Raw genomic sequence first — 17,116 nt, forward strand, 5'->3', positions numbered from 1 at the left:
ATTTTAACCGTTATCTATTTATATGTATATAAATATACCCCTAGCATAATCACAGGTAACGAATTTAACACACACAGCTTGAGACATATAAGAGGTAGGATTTTTAATGAGTTACGAAGTGCACGGGTTCGGTTAGTATATATATTAGCATAAATTGCGCTGATTATTTATAATAGAATATCAATTACCTTAAATTATAATATGTAAATGAATATGTTTTTCTTAGGACTTGTTATGTGAATTACCTATACAATATGTTCGAACACTTAATATTAAAACAGCTAAATATGTCTTCACAAACAACAATTTTGATTTTATTGTTACACGGAATACTTAAAATATTTATATTTATATTTATATTCTGTAAACTGTTATTTCTAGAAAAAAGTGTTCTTCGTCAATAATAATAATTTATGTTTAACCTGAAAATTGTATTAAACGTAGTCTGTAAAAACAGTCAATATAATAATACGAATTGAACACCCTCAAATTAAAATTAAGTGTCTTAAGGATGATGTTTGATGCAATTAGTTTTCAAACCGTAATTCCACGGCACGCGAATCTTTAAACCTTTATACAACTTGAATTCAAAAGTTTAATTTACATGTTAATTATTACGTATTGATTATTGCAATCCTTAGGGTATTTCTCGAGTATTACGTCATTATTAATTCGGTCGATAAACGAACGTTTTCGGCCGAAAACGGCGTGAATATTTGTATTATTAGTAACTCCAACTACGGACAGGGAAACAAAACCGTACATTTAACTATTGAACTAAAACACGTGCACATATTGTGGATCACGTACGTCGTTGTACCGTAATAATAGTATACTTTATGGATATACTACAAATTGAGTTTTTTCGAACTTTTACATACCATAGGCATATATTGCGTTTTCAAGATATTTCAGACGAGTTTGCCAACTTATTTTTGATAGTCTTATTTTTCTTCAGTTCAAATTATGACCGTATATGTAATATGGTTTCTTTGAACCCCATCCGCCCGGGTGTATTTTTTTCTCGGTCAGGCCCAATACCATACGACGATTGTGCTGTACTGTGTGTGTTTAGAAAATAATTCAAAACCATTACACGACCGCGCACGGGCGAAGCAATAATTATTACGATGCGTTCGTTGATTTCGATAAAAACGATATTCTAGCATGAAAACGCAACGAACTTCAAACGAGTGCGGTGCAACGCCGTCGAGTTGTCGTAAACGATACGAACCAATTACAAAATAATATTCTGTTGCGCGAGCTTTTTACAGAAGTTGGGCGGACGGGTAATCGATCGAAGTCGAACTCGTTCGGTCTAGGGATCCGTTTCAACAGCAAGAACACACAATACTATGTATTCAAGGCCGTATTTTAGGGGTGGTTTGGGGAGACAATAGCCCCTCTGAAATATTTAATGGGGTGGAAATATTTTTACAATGATTCTAAAGAAAACCAAATCGATATTTTTACGTTCTCAATGGAAAATTGTTTTTGAATACATATTTAAAATTATATAAAAAATAAATGTTATACTATAAAATCATATATATTGTTTAGTAGCGTACAAAATGTATAACTATTTATGGGTATTTTATCTGACATTGTATTTTATTGTGATATAGGTATTGATTTAATCTTGATTTGTGATGGATGGGAAATTCACACCGAAAGGTACTAAATTATTGAAGGGCATCACCATGGGTCTGATAAAAGACAATTTTCTATAACATTATTTATGTAATTATAACTCAGTTATTATTTTGGATTTGATATTAATTATAAATATTGTATAATAGTGTACTGAAATGGGGAAAATTAATTACGTGCGGCTTTTTAATGAATAGTTGGAGACACTTATTTTCAATTTTGCACTTCATGAACGAGGGGTGGCAAAATGTTGTTGCCCTTGGACGGAGAAATCTTCAATACGACCCTGGATATATCATCTGCGCGTTTCGGAAATAGCCCAACAACCGCGACGGACCGAGAAACTTTACAAACTATACGTGCACAGTCTGAAATGGGTTTATCACAACATACGCTCGAGGTGTTGCGGGACCGCTCGGACTTAGGGCCATAAGTATTCGAATCGGCACCAATGTTACAAGGTCCAACTTCAAAGGTACAACGTATTCTGCCGTTGTCGCGAGGCTAGTTGAAAGTCAAAAGGTTTCGATGAACGTAAACATTTCGACCAGGTCCGATGAAAACAAGGCGCTACGGTTCGTTCAAGCGTTAGGATTAGCGTTTAGCATTTGAACACCTGGGGGCAACAACAGGACATCTCCAATAAACTACATTTTTCAGGGCGAACAAACAACTATTTTAAAATTCAAATTATAACTTTAAAATTTAACAAAATCACATTTTGATTTAATTTTAATGATTATAATAGAGACTAATACTTAAATGATAAAAATAAAATTTTAAAATAGCCAAAACAAAAAAAATAAAACTTAAGAGATGTCTGGTTGTTGCATCGTTATATTTTGATAAATATGTAATATTATTATTATTATAAAATGTTTCTGGTAGGTATATTGTTGTTTAATTTAATTTTATATATTTTGGAATGTGTGTGTATTCCAAAATAATAAGAATTTATTATTATTATTATTGATAAATAAATAAATAAAACTTTTTATCAGTGTACTTTTTCATGATAATATATAATATTTTTAAACAAAATTTCATTAAACAAAATATTGAAATAAAATAACTTATGATTTTATGTAACAAACAATTAGCAATAAAATATGGTAAGTTCTACATTCACATATTTCAAACAAGTTTATATAAAAACAAAATCAACAAAATATAAATGAAAGTAAAATCTTTTAAAACATGTCTAATAATACATAATTTTTAAATAAAATCTCAGTTTAAAATTAATAACTAAATAAAAATTTTTATAAAAAATACTTCTTTTTATAAATATAACAAAATATTGAAAAAAAAAAACAAATTAAAGTAAAATCTTTAAAAACATAATAATACATTATTTTTAAATAAAATTTTAGTATTAAACTTAATATTCTTATTTTATTCAGTCTTCATTACAGTATTTATCAATTAATGCTTCAGTATGTTCATCTTCACCTGATCTAAGATTTGAATAATACCATAAGTATTCAGAAGGAACATACTTTGATGTCAGATCTCTCACATCTATCAGTTAAGCTTTTTTAATACTCAATGGTCCATTGTATAATAAAGAATCATTTGTTGGTAGGCTTAATGTAGTTTTAGGTTTTTGAAGCATTTCTTTGCATTTCTCAAGCATGGTCTTAGGCAGTAGAATGTGCAGATATACTTGAATATAACCCATGTTGTGTATATTCTATAAAACGGTAAGATAGAATAGAAAAACTTGTTTTGCTCCTATTATTGACAGTTTTTTTAAACAAAGCTTTGGTATGTTGGGAGTAATTCATTATCATATTTTGTTCAACATTAATTACTTTAAATTTCTAACACGTATTATTATATTATATACGAACTAGATTTTATAAGTTTACGGTAAATAAACACTTTCAAGTTTTCTTCGTCATTTTTATATTATATAAAAAGCCTGATAGCATGGAAAAAACTATGACCCGGCTCTGGGTATCTGTGAATTATTTTTGTTATTCCGTATATTTTGTTAGTCGTAATTGTATATAAAAATTGTGTTAACGCAAAATTTTTATTTTGGGCACTACAGTTATCCGAAAAAAGATGTACTGTTTTTACAGATCGATTCATAATGTTAGAAAAGTAATTATGTAAGAAGCTTCATTCATGTAAAACTTCATTTTGACCTTTATGGGCTGTAACCTTGTCGTAAATAAAAAAATAAGATTTTCCATTTCTTCCGGAATGTATACAGAAGTTGTAGACCCATAGTTGTATTTTGTAAAAGACGTCCCCAGAAGGGATGTGTGGTAATGGCATATTCTGTAGGAAATCAAATAATACGACATCTATCTCACTATTTTCTAACTTATCTTCTTCAAATTTTTGTCTTAAATCAACATAAAAAATTCCGCTTTAGAAACGTGAAGTTGTTATTCCGTTTCCATTTTTTTTTAATTCGTTATCTTTTTCATCCGCTATTAAATTTTGAAGTCTATCATACATCTGGCATATATCAACACGTGGATAATCAAATGATAACTTATAATTTGTTGAAAAATATTTACGATAAAAATCATACGAAACTATTGGTTTTATATTGTTATTTTCCTGCATTTGATTCCATTTTTCATTTTCGTATTTAATCAAATACAACTCATACATTTTCATTATATTAAGGTCTGGAGATAAATATCGCATTCAGTCATTTTTTATTCGACTATAGTGTGATTCGCGGGCAGGGAAACTTTCTATATGAGTTTGAATTTGAAATACTATCTGTTCATTTATTTTATTACCTCTATTTACGTGTTTCCAAAAGTGGGCATTAACTAGTTAAAAAACTAAAGTTAAGTTAAAAATTATTTTTTTACTTTTTATCTTAACTAGTTAGTTTATTTTCTAATAAACTTTTTAACTTAACTAAATTAATTGGCAGTTGAAACAACTTAGTTTTTTACAATTGATTTAAAAAGGATTTATCTAGTTTAAATTTTTTAAATTTTTCGTTTATACGTAAATATTAATTCAAAAATTAAATAATCATGTAAAGTAAAATGGTCGCATACACTGTCAGATGTCATATAAGATTTTGTAGGTTGGCGGCCCACCTTTGGTTTTTGGGTTCTGGATACAGAATGTTATATACCATATAAAGAGTTTTAACTATAAAGATAAATAAATATGGTGGTAAGTGGCCCCTTGATGTAAATTGTACAATGTCATAGTATTTTTCAAACACTTCAGCGCCAATGCTGTATATTATGATAAAAAATTCAATAGAATTTTTTATTATAATTTAGGAAATAAATCTTTCTAAAGAACGCAGTCACTTTTTATGTGATCTACTTACTAATTAAAAAAGTAGATTAACTTTATTTAAACTTTTAAGTTAATTTTTTTTCCTATTAACTTATAACTTATCGAATTAAATTTATGAATTGTTAACTGTTAATATTTAATTTATTGATCTTGTGTTCTCATAACTTAACCCGAGTTAATTATTTTCATTAATTTGCCCACCTTTGCGTATTTCCCGCGTTTATCTAATGAACTTGGTTCATTTTTTTGAAGTGACTTTATTATCCTTTGAACTTTGTTTTTCCTGATTCCCAAAATTGAAAAAAATGCTTTCTTACAAATTCTTTTTTCTACTTCTTTAATTATCATAAAATATGTACAATTGATTTAGGTTTGCTGTTATCAGTCATAGTTGGTCTAAGCTTTGCTACGCTATTTAATTTAATTAAACCCACAATATATGTATCCTGCTTCCCTTTATTTCCAATTTTATTAAACATATTTATAATTACATTTTTTTTCTACATCACTTACTTTAATGAAACATTTGTTTTTACACTTGCAATTTAGTTCGATTTTCCTCAGTAAAACTATTTTTCCACGCAAACTGATATGTTCTTCTCCAGACGCCTTTGTATTCTTACATTTATTGCGTTTCAAATTTTCAGTATTTTTAGTTTTTTTTTACCTTTAATTGCCTGTACGTCGTCTCCTTCATTCGAAACTTCAATTATACGAACTTCGTCATCATATTCCACATTAAAGGCGTATCATTCCACTTTTTTTTTATTTCGTATGCTACCACATAATGTTTCGTATGCTACCACATAATGTTTCGTATTTGGAAACTAAGTTCGAAACTTCGATCGGTGAATTTGGATTTCCATAATCCGGATCATTAATTGAATTGTCAAAACTTAAATCACTTATACTACTAATATCACTCATTATTAATTAATATATTTAGAACAAATTAATTATAAAAACTTAAAAAATATGAATTTATCATTAGAAATATTACTTTATTTATTATTGATAAACATTATCAAAGAATAATGCCGCGAAAAGCAATAAAATAATATCACGATACCAAAATATCATGTGTATACAATTTACAGTATAACCAACATTTGGTGCAACAACCAGGCATATCCAGATATGTCCTGTTGTTGCATTAAATAATAAACCCGACATCTCTATTTGTTTAATATTTCAAGAACTAAGAATCGGATATATCTGATTGTTGCACCAATCGACATTTTTTTTTTTTTTTTGATAATGTTAGCCTAAAAAGTGATTTTGACCAAAATATGAAGATGTCTGGTTGTTGCCCCTAGGTCTTCATATGGTAAAGTGATCAGTCGAAGTTCGTCGTCGCGTGTTATTTGTTAATTCACATTTACGCGATGTTTCGAGATTTTTTTTTTCACGCCTCTATCTTCGAACATAAACGGCAATGCCATTGAATTCAACATACATTTGAACGGATTAACTATTGCACAACAAATGAAGCTTCGAGTTCGTAGGATAATATTCAAAACTCGTTGCGATTCGTGTACACGCGTACATATGTACGAGTGCGTATGTCACCGAGCCCATGCATGGTTCGAGGAATCGATCTCGAAGATGAATGATAAATAAATCAAAATACGGTATGCAAATAATAAATTTGTAATAATTTGCTACGAAGTCTGTAATCATTTTAGAATGGTTAGTTTGACGTGAGACAGGTCTCAGTTCAGTCAAAGGTATATTGTGCTTCTTACAAATTCTTCCGCAGTTACAACAATTGCGTATCTGTAGAATATTGTCTAATTTGCTCAATTACGTGTTTTGCTGCATCTGCTGACTTAAAAGCTTTAAACGAATCTTGATCCTCCGTTTATAAAACTCTGCTCAATGATAAAACCAACGCGTGCGCTGAATGCAAAACCTGAATTCATATTAGAAATTATAACGGTTTTATTGCTAATAGCATTTATAAAAATACGGAAGTTTCTTTTCGAATATGTATAAGTACTCGAAATGTTTCATAAGGTGTCAGTAACTGTTGGTTGTAAATCTATATAATTTCCAATCGATTCATACCCGCATGTTGCGCAATATTTTTTAATATTTTATCCATTACTTGTAACAAAGTATCACAATTTTTTTGTTGCATCCTGAAGTGCAATTTGTCTTTTTGGGTCCAAAATAAATTTTAAATACATTTGACTGTACCAATTTCCAACTTAGTGGATATCACATGCAACACTAACTGCTAAATTGAAACAATAGGCAGTAAAATGTGAATTAAGAGTTGAATGATACTTTTCCCCGATATATGCTTGAACTCCGTAAAATAGTGAATATATATATATATATATATATATAAACTCCGCTCATAGTATTAGTGCACCGTCATAACATTGTCCAAAAAAATACACACGGTCAGTTCTAAAATATTCAAGGAAATTCGAAATAACATTTGATAAACCTTCCCAGTTGCATCTTCAATGGAAACAAATCATCTAAAAAAATTTCACATTTATTGAATATACCGTCTTTATTATCTAACTTGTTCTATGCCGGCAATACCTGCAATTTCATCAGCTTTTACCGAAAGAGTTTCAGAATAATTCTTTCTATCAATGATCTGTTTTTGAATTAAACTATGAAAAATGACAATAAATTCGTACCGTATACGGTTATTAATGTACATGGCGGTTTTTGCGAAATATTGCAAAAAATTATTCAGCCGTTCATCGATTTTTGTTCGATACCCGAGAAGAGCTCGAAAATAATAAAGCGTACTACTTATAAACATTTTAAATTTTTGAAACCCATCCCCCGAAATATTTTCCTACGTTTATCGTCGAGTGTTATCACGAATTTCTGTTTTAAATTCAATGCAAACACGCAGACACACAGATTAAAGTGTACCAGATGGCTATTAGCGACGACACAATAACATGGAGTTGATTAGGACGTTAGAACTTGTATCTCGTGCCATAGAACTTGTTGCCGTGATAGTTTTCAACAAACGTGCGTTACTTACGCACGTTTTTTATTCGAAAAAAGCGACTTAAACATGCCACAAGTCCCTTAGCTGAGGGTATCAATGTGCCTTGGGTACTGTAAATTGCCTCGAAATATAGAAACCAGAAAATTCCAAGTCTTTGAACTGTTCACATTATAGTAGCAAATATTTGGTAACAGTATTGCTAACACTTGAAAAGCTCGATGCGATATGATACGTTTTGGTTCACTTTAGTAAATATTATCTTTAATCGATTTTTATAATGGAATTTTTTGAAAAAATAAAAATGAAATACTTACTGTGATTTATTTTAAAACCCATATACAGTGCGATAAAAACCAATTATTATTTGATGGAGTTAAATGCTCGTAAAAGACATTGACTGCAATGCATGAGATTAGTTTTATTTTACTTCAGAGCCTATAAAAAATCTTTTCAGCTCATGTTATTGCTATTATTATTATCATTGTTATTATTATTTTCATTGTTATGACTGTTGTTGGTAGATATTTTAAGTTAGGATAGATAATGTTTTTTTCTTCCTTTTCATTATGGCCGACATGATGTTGCAAGGTCGAACACGCACGAAATTCAAACGCATCTTAATCACACAGTTATCACGCGTTTCCGCTTTGGAATTTCGCGCACGAATAGCTGGTCAATGCATCTGACAGTAGCGTGTGCCCATTGAAAGCTGACGCGAGAAGGGTTCGCTCGATGTTCGTGTTATTAATTCGACTAGGTTTTGATTGGAAAATGAACAAAGCAAAGGCGAAAAAATAATGATGATGATGACGATAGTAATTATTTCGATTCCGAGACGTTGTACGAGTATACGTTTATGGTGTGGCTACCACGCGTTACCGTTTCGTAGCAAGGAATCCGGTCGGGCGTGAAAACAAAAATAAATATTAAAAATCAAAACACCGAGTCCTTCTGAATTCTACCTCCGGCAACATTATTATTTTTCCAATGGTTCCTCGTCCGCGTCCGAACACGACAATACCGTACATGTGAAATATAATTGTTTTCACCTACGCCGTCGTACTTGTAGTCCGCGTGTTGACAAATGGGAAATTAGTGCCATCGGATTAACGTATGCGCCGGTGTTGAAAGGGATTTATTTTTTACGAGTAAGTTTTAACATTAACCGGCACTGAAACTTTCGTGAAATGTTTTACGTACCGATGCGCTTAAACGTACGTCGCACGGTTAGCACCATTTATGCGGATTGAACGAATGTGACTTCTAGTCACGGTTAAACCGAAACTTAATTTAAAACAATATTATGATAAAATTATTTTTTGTACTTTTTTTTTTACGCTTATCTTTAGAGTTTAATCGGAATCCATTAGACGTTTTTTAATAATAATAATCCACTACGGAGCACGTTTTTGTGTCGCCAGCCGTAAACGTAATGCTGCTAACATTAAAATTATAAGTAGTTAATGTATTTTCTGAAAAATTCCTTCAAAATTTGAGATGACCTTTTTTTTTTTTTGCAAAAATGTTTGTTAGTTTTTAATTAGATTTTCAGCGAGATATTGAAAGGAGAAAAAAATTACAGTGTTTTCGGCGAAGAAAAGTATTTGATCTTTACCTCGATGTGGAAACAATTCAAATATTGAGGTAGATCAACTACAACAACAGATCATGTATTGTATATCATACGAACAATAATTATCGTTGTTTACCCTCGAACGTAACGTTGAAACGTTTATGGTTTATTTTTCTTACGTAGTGCGCAAAAATCAATCACATTTCTGTGATAGAACCGAGTAGTGCGAAGTATCAGTTCACTGTACAAGTATCAGGCTACGGATGACATGAGTGTTTACTTGGCAGTTATTTACCGACAATCCATAGCTGCGCGGTCTCAGCTGCACGTGAAGCAAATCGTTTACCTAGATTTTAGGTTCGAGAATATCGGAATAATACAATATGATATTTTTTCCCGTTCATAAATCAAACAATACTAATAAAGAAACATCATATCTTGTGCTTTCGTTTATAATTTAAATATCTTGAGTTGAATATATATGTAAGAAAAAAAACAAAATTTAAACTATTAATATGTCTTGTTATAATTTTTAATTTGGAATTATCAGTAAAATTTATTATCATAAACAATGAATATTTTGTTATATCTAAGCTATAAAAACGGGTGTTCGAAAAGATTATTATTTTATATTGTTTTTGTACCGTAAACGAACAAAACTAAACGATTTAATGCGCATACCGTGTTTTATCCGTGATAAATCCAACGTTACCAGTTCGTGTATATGAGAAGAAAAAAAAGGACAAATAAATTATAAATCACTGAAAAAAAAACAATGATTCAGTTGATGAACTGCTAGTTAAGGTAAAAAAGTTAAACACGCATTGCCTGTTTGGTAGAATAATATACGATGCGAGATAAAACGTGTGGGTACACAAATAAAAAATAAATTACAGAACAAAAAAGTTAAAACTATTATCGTTAATGGTGAGGAACCTGGATATCGATGTGTTCGTGTATGCTGTACAGCAGTGGTTTTCAAACTTTATTTATACCCGGTAAACCGTGCTCTGTACAACACGCCTCGAATATGAACAACTATTGAAGACCTTTGATCATAAGCGGAAATTTGATGAAATGAGTAGAGGGGCGAGTATTATTTGCTTATTACATCTGTAGGTACCCCTGTACGCAATTATTTATTTCAACAAGGCAATTTATAAAGTTTGACAATTTGACATACTCAACAATTTAACAAAAAAACAATTGGATGCCTTATCTTAAACATTTTTGGAGTAAGTATTCTAAACAGAAATTATTCATTAATTAAATTAAACAACCAATGCGGGTATTATTACATATTATTAATATTACATTAATTACGATCATTCCGAGTCATGACAAAAAGTTTGTAAAATTTTATGAATTTGATTTTATTTTTATCACAGAATATTTTCTTTTAATTCAGTTATTGAAAATGCATTTTACAATTATAATAATTATTGTATTTTTAGTCATTTAACAATTTTTAGGGCTAGGAAGGCTAAGACCTGTACTTTACATTTCTGGGGGGGCTTAATCCCCCTAAATTTCCCTTTGACTTCCGTCTATGCCTTTGATCCTTGATTTTCTATATATATATATATTTTTTTTAATATCGGAGCACATGCAAATAATGCTTGCGACAAAACCACTGAGTTTTTAGATCTTAATCGAGAAACCTAAATGTTGCTAATTTGACAACAGAAACCCGGGTCTTAAATTATTAAATTTCATCAAACCATATGTACGTGATTAATAGAAAGTTAATATAATTTGTTTATTATAGAATATTAAAAATATTTTGTAATGAATTGTTCAGTACATATAATCGTTAAATAATTAATCTTAATGCCAACGACCATACCACGTTGAATACACCAGTTCTCGTCCGATCACTGAAGTTAAGCAACGTCGGGCGTAGTTAGTACTTGGATGGGTGACCGCTTGGGAACACTACGTGTCGTTGGCCTCTTAAACTTTTTTTTGTTCGTTCGTATAAATAAATAAAACTTTATTTCATTCGTCTTATCATATTTTAATATATTAAATAAAAAAAATTGTACGGCAAATTTACCTCTCATTTAATTAACGTTAAATCGGGCATACCACAAGGTGACCGTTTTTCGCCAATTTTATTTTTACTCTTTATAAATTATATTATTTCTATAATTAAATATTCTAATATATTATTTGCTGATGAAGCAAATTTTTTTTAAAATAATGACTTCAGAAAGTGATGAGTTACATTTACAGTCAGACTTATATAGTTTCCAAGAATGGTACATTGATAATATAATGGAATTAAATATTGATAAACGTGCAGTAATTTCTTTTACGTATAAAAATATTAATATACATTTTAATCATACATTATTTCATTCTACATAAGAACGCGAATCTATTATAAATGATTTGGGTATTTCCATTGATAGTAAACCAAACTTTAATTATCAATTAACATTATCAAAATTAGGATTTTCAATACGAAATTACTCAGAATTTAATAATCAACATGCTCCAAAAAATGTATATACTTCACATGTACGATTCTAACTTAAATACGCCATTCACATTGGGTCACCAGTTAATAATAATAAATCTCAAACATTAGAAGCAATTCAACATTTATTTTTAAGATTTATCTCCTTCGAATGAAAAACAAAGACGACCTCTACATCATATGATGGTGTTTTAAGTTACATGAATATGTATACTTATAAAAATCTCATGTTTCCAATAATATACTTGGATATGTCTAGTTAAAAAAAAATCGGACAACTATTTAAATCTCATGTTTCTATTTAAATTAAAAACTAAACTATTCGCAAATCTTAAACTAAATTCATTTTATAATTTATAATAAAAACACAAAAAATAAAGAAATGTTTTTAATCAATCATGTTAAAATTAAATATTTATTGTCATTGTCAGTTAATATACAAATGACTCTAGGAAATTCCACCAATTTAGATTAATATTTTTGTAACCAAGAAGATATTAAAAACACTTTCGATGTATAGCTTAAAATCTTATTTATAAATGTATTACTTGATATTATTATTTAAATGAATAAGATTCATATTAAATTGTGGTTAATATTACATGGTTTAAATAATATTAATAATTATACTTACAATATATATTCAAACCATTTTTTTATATTATATCATATTCAGATTAAACTGCTAATTTTATTATAAATTTATAATTTGTAAATGGAGTTCTCCGTAAAAATAAATATAATAAAAATATAATCTCACTAGCTGAATTTCAAACTATAACGACCCTAAGAAAATCACCACATGATATGTCAACGTTCACTCTTAATGAAAATAATATCTCAATCACATATTCGAATAACTCTGTAACAAAGTATTCACCCTCACAGCAGTTGTCAATCATAATGATCGAAAAAATATTTATATTTGATTAGAATTTAAATATTTAAAAAAAAAAACTTTATACAATATAGAATATACTTTAGGGTAGTCCTTACATTTTAACTTCCGAACTTTTGATTTCACATCTTCTCATTTTGTTCATTATTATGAGAAAGTAGTTTGAGTTAAATTTGGTCCCGATTACTTATCCCTTTCACGTGCCCCAAGAGTATTGAAAAAATGCAAAAAAAAAAAAACGTTAATTTGTAAGTTTTTTTGAATACAATCAATAAACTATTGAATTTATCGTAAAAATGTACATAACTTAAATAACAAATATTCATATTTTGGATAATAGACATACATCTATACAATTTTTTATACAATTTTTATACATTTTCTATTAACAATTATAAGACTTCGAATGTTTTTTTATTTATTTAAAAAAATTTAATTTTTTTAAAAAATAGTTTAGAAGTATAAGTATTTCATAACATTGGTTGTTTTATTGCAAATTTCGGATAAACGTAAAAAAATTAATAATATATATAATATATACAAGACCTTATTTATAGATCATTATATTTTACATAAAAAAGTATCGTCAACATCTTCAATTCTCAAGAAAAATAATAAAATTATCAAATATATAAGTTACATGAAATTTAATACGTGTCCCAAAGCACTCAAAGTTTCTTAATTACATCTATACCCACATAATTATTACATAATAATACATTAAACAGAAAATGTGAATAAATGATTACAACACTTGTCTAAAATATAAACAGAAAATTAATATAATGTATAATATAAATACACTTATCCTATTAGTCTAACTTTTTTACTGTTAGGGAATTGCCGTTGGTATAGCAACATAAATAGCAACAACTTGTAAACTAACTGTTTTTGATCTTCGTTTTAAGATCCGATTTTATAAAATCCTCAATTAACTTAACTACATGTACTACAGTATTAGTCACAACTTTTAGATTTTTAACTACTTCTTGACCTTTGCGATAATTTCAATTTTTTTCCCACGTAGACGGATTTGTTTCCTTAAAACTATAATTGATTCTAAATTATTAAAAAAAAAAATTAAGTTTTTCTCGATACGAAATTTTCTATATTAAAGTTTTTTTTTTTGAATTTTGCTACTTTATTGAAATTTAAAATTATATGTTTATTTATCTTGGCGTAATCTTTATTTCCGTCTATATGTGTATTTTCACTGTTTTCAATTCTTTTAATATTAAGTGCCATTTTAATTCTTGTATAGCAACGGATATGTTTATTAAAAATGCCAGAAGAATATTTTTTGAAGTTTAAGACCATTAATGGTTTTCAATTTTTTTAAAACACTTTTAGATATTTCTTCATCTATATTTTCGTATACATATTTTAAAAATTCTAAATTATGTCGTGGTAAAAAAGTAGCAATTTTTGCATTACACCAGACTTTGATATACGAGTATAAATTAATAATAACAATGCATATACCTACTCGAAACAGAATTATTTTTTTTTTTTTAGTCAATTTGAATTCTTCACGTAAAATAAATATTTTAAGTGAATAAAGTTCTTTTGACATCTATCAAGCATGATGAATCGCACTTGGTATTCTAAATGATAAACCTCTAGGTGGGAGTAAATTTAAAAAAGTAACAGTAATATCAAGAAATTCCCAATAATCTTCTCTAAAATGAGTTGGTTTTAATTGATTCAAACAAAACTCAAAAATATTTTCAATAGAATTTTCTAATTTTTCACAAATAAATGGGTCTTCAATACAGAGTCCTATAATTTTAACTGTTTATTTTTTGCCAAGAATTTTGAAAACATTGAATTATGGACACATTTGGACCGGAAGCTGCACCAAATTTTGTATCAAAATACATCTTAAGATAATTTCGTATAAATGATGCTGAAAAGAAAAATATAAAATGTTTTTTTCTAACTATTATTCTAATAAAACACACGTATCTCTAATTTGGTATAAAATAAAAATACAAGTTAAGTTTAATCAATTAAATTGATTATTTTACTCAAAAATAGATTTATCATAACTGCAACAATAATTTATTAAATTATCTTCTTTAATTATAAAGTAATCTCAATGGCTTGTGTCAAATTAAGCGCTTTGTTTCAAGTATAATATCATTATCGATTAGATATTATCTAATCTTAACTATGAAATACTTAAATACATTTACCCGACTCTTTGAATCAAACAATCAAATTAAATTTATATTTATTAACTGTTTTTTAGAAAATTTAATGTTCCGTCATTTTTATGCAGAATATTTTGTCATATCATCAACTGTTATTCTGATATACTTAAAAACCATAAAAAATTCAATTTTTATAAATTAAATGTTCGAAATTTTGTCATTTTTCTTAAAAAAAAATAAATTAATAAAATAAGTAAAAATAAGTCTAGGAAAAATTGTATAGACACGTTTTTTTTTATTAAATTTAGTTAGTATAATAAATAAAGTTAGTAATCATGTCCAAATTTAACTTAAATTACTTTCTTATAATTATGAACAAAATAAGAGGTTGCGAAATCAAAAATATATTAATTTTATTTTCTTCGCCTATAACTAGGAAACGATTCACTTATGCATTTGATCTTTCATGTCGGACCTGAAACATGTAATAAGAATTTATTAACATTCGAAAACGAATATTATAAAAGTTAAAGGCAATTTCAAATCATACGAATGTCTAATACATAATTAAACGTATAAAAATCTATAACCCATCGATATTGAATATTTATCGAGTGTTTACATTTAATTTTTGTTTTAATATTTATTAAATATTTACGCCGTTACGTTTAAAGACGCTTGAATATATGTATTCAACTTGCAGATGTTCCGTCTTTCGCGCCGCATCGTTACTGAGATGCAGGGGTGGAAGACGGTGATTCATCCCCGGGTGTAAAATTTTAGAGGCTACAATTGTTGTAATTATTAACAACTAATTGAATATTTTTAACTTTGTTAAATTCTGTAATTAGGTTAAAACTCAATAAGTATAATTGTATATTAATTGTAAGAAAAAACTTCTCGAGATGAGTATTTGATTATTGGTCTAATAGGGCGTAAATTTAACATTTTCCTAGGGCTTAAAAATTCCTAGTTCCACCTCTGTTGAGAGGGCACCGAAGTTGCGCAGTTACTGGACTTTGGTCACACGCGTCCGTCTCAAAAAACGGAGTGTGCCGGAGCAAAACACGCCGGTCACACTACTATTTGTTACACGTTTACCAGCGAACGGTATTAGATTAATTTTCTCGGACAGTCGGCCCGCGAGGTAAAACCCTTCGAGCGTTTCCGCGCCCGAAGGGATTTGAATTGCATACGAGTTCTTATTCGACCGCGATTGTACAGTGTACCCGGAAAATCGCGAGCATTTTTCAATACACCACTTGCTACTCCGGTAGCGTTGTCGGTTAATTTTTCCAACTTCGATCGTCACCTGTGTGGTGACGTCCAGCCTTGTTTCCTCAGCCGGCCACTTTGGTAAACAATCGTCCGGGGCCGTCAAATGCAGAAATATGAAAATATCGATATGAACCTGATTAATGGTATCTTGTGGCGTGCAGAATGCGTACGATGTACGTGTGAGTACGTTTTGGATTTGTTTTCGAATGCTTTATCAACTAGGTACCGAAATGATCGCAGATTCAGGTACGCGTTTGCGAGTACACATTGATTCGATCGGTGCGCTATTTTAAGTGCACGGGTCGTATCGTGAAATTTCTGATTAGAAAATGTTCGATGGTAATACGAAAAAAATCGTGTTCCTTAATGCATTATGGATTATGTATTATGTATTATGTAAAATCATGATTTTACTCTTCGTTTTAACTTCTTGTTTTATCCGAGAAATATCGTAACCAATCAAATTGAACACACTCGCGGGCACCACCGGTCCAGACCGTATTCGGTGTTTTTCATCTGCGGAAAACGTATCGACGTTTTACATTTCAACAGCGCGTGCACGACGATACGAGTAATCGTTGGTCGCTGTTTCGCCTACTGTCGCATTTCGTAACGTGTTCGCTGTGTATCGATAAAAATATACGTGCATAATATCACGATCGCCATCCCGATATGTCTAGTGCACCTGCAAGTAATAAATATTGAAACACTGTACGCGTCGCCCATGCGCACAATCGCCGTTTGAACGAGTCTTACAACGTTCTCGTAATGTCCGATTGACCATTGCGGTCGTGTAAAGGAAGAACAAATA

General features: G+C 29.4%; 1 non-coding gene across 1 annotated transcript; it reads left to right on the top strand.

Moving 5' to 3' along the window:
* Window positions 1–11,326: 11,326 nt before the first annotated feature.
* LOC112692310 lies at window positions 11,327–11,445 on the top strand. The gene has a single exon (XR_003149403.1). It is a non-coding gene; the product is annotated as a 5S ribosomal RNA (ribosomal RNA).
* The last annotated feature ends 5,671 nt before the right edge of the window (window positions 11,446–17,116 follow it).

The sequence above is a fragment of the Sipha flava genome, unplaced genomic scaffold, assembly GCF_003268045.1.
Source record: "Sipha flava isolate LNK unplaced genomic scaffold, YSA_version1 72_pilon_pilon, whole genome shotgun sequence".
Lineage (NCBI taxonomy): Eukaryota > Metazoa > Arthropoda > Insecta > Hemiptera > Aphididae > Sipha > Sipha flava.